Raw genomic sequence first — 1,823 nt, forward strand, 5'->3', positions numbered from 1 at the left:
CAACTTTCAGTTCAATCGGCCCAGCAGAACTTGACTTTAAGTTTGAAATGTAAAATGTTAACGGACGACGGACGACGGACGACGGACGACGTACGACGGACGACGGACGACGGACGACGACGGACGAAAACGGATAGCAATAGGTCACTTGAGCTAAAGCTCAGGTGACCTAAAAAGCTCTTTTCAATGCATCATCTTGAAGTACCTAGTGGACGGACTATATGACTTTAACGGACTACATTCCTATACAACACCGCCCATTGGCTGCCTCTATTTAATCTATATCATATATCCATTCTATCTCCGACGTCATTTTGCACTCTAGGAATCACCCACTATACTCCGTCAGCTACTGTAGTCTTGCACAAGTTATTATTAGAAGGCCAAATCTGTCCTTAAAGTGAACAGCCAGTCAAATTATTACATTAGCCAACAATTTCAATTTCTTATTATTCTTTTATCGTACTTTGCTGAATCTGTATCTTTTGATTGGTAAAAGATGATTTATGATCTTTTAGGTATGTTGTAGGCCAAGGTCTGAAGATGTTCCATGTACATTTTCAAGTAGGTCAAAAAAGCAATATTGTTATAGGTTAAAATTTTTAAAACCGCTTTAACTCGAAAATCGTTGATTGTACAGAATGTGCAAATATATTGTTTCTAGACTTTGTCTATGTCTTTTGCAGTATAACTTAACTTGTCTTTAATATGGATGCATGATTCATTAAAATGATGTGGTTGAAATTTGTGTAACAATTTCATTTCATTGTGTTAATGTAAATTCATATGCACTAGACATTGCTAAAATTCAAAGAACATGAAAGATGATTCATATATGCATGCATACTCGCATGATTTTGTACTTTGATTTTTAGGTCACCTGAGACAAAGTCTCAAGTGACCTATTGCGATCACCTTTTGTCCGTCGTCGTCCGTCATCCGGACGTAAACAATTTACATTTTCGACTTCTTCTCCAAAAACCCTGAACCAATTTCAATGAAATTTTGTAGAAACCTTTCATGGCCAAAGGTCAACAAAAATAGTTGCCGGTTTGGTCCCCGGCGCCCAGGGGCCTGAGGGGCGGGGCCAAATTGACTAAAATTTCAAAAATCTTCTCCTCCAAAACCCCTGAATCAATTTCATTGAAATTTTGCAGAAACCTTCCATGGCCAAAGGTCAACAAAAATTGTTGCCGGTTTGGTCCCCGGCCCCCAGGGGCCTGAGGGGCAGGGCAGCCCCAAAAGGTCAAATTGACTAAAATTTCAAAAATCTTCTTCTCAAGACCCAGATATGGTAGAATCAAATACTCTTCATAGATGGAAGGGTTTTAATGTGCTTTATTAAAATTGTGAATTTCTTAACCCTGGGGTCTCACGTTTCCCTGGGGAGGGGGTAAACTTTACTATAGTTTATATAGGGAAATCACATTTTGGACCAACATTTGTTAAATTTCCATTGGAAGTAATTCAATTTAGGTTAGCATTATCAGTATTAGGTAGCAGTTTGATGGTATGCACATATGAGCCCTGACTGACCCCCCGGGGCTGATGGGTGGGGCCAAAAAGGGTTGAATTGACAGAAATTTCAAAAAAATTCTTCTCAAGACCCAGATATAGTAGAATCAAATACTCTTCATAGATGGAAGGGTCTTAAGGTGCTTTATTAAAATTGTGAATTTCTCGACCCTGGGGTCTCACGTTTCCCCCTGGGGAGGGGTAAACTTTACTATAGTTTATATAGGGAAATCACATTTTGGACCAACATTTGTTAAATTTCCATTGGAAGTAATTCAATTTAGGTTAGCATTATCAGTATTAGGTAG

Source organism: Mizuhopecten yessoensis, unplaced genomic scaffold (assembly GCF_002113885.1).
Source record: "Mizuhopecten yessoensis strain PY_sf001 unplaced genomic scaffold, ASM211388v2 scaffold716265, whole genome shotgun sequence".
Lineage (NCBI taxonomy): Eukaryota > Metazoa > Mollusca > Bivalvia > Pectinida > Pectinidae > Mizuhopecten > Mizuhopecten yessoensis.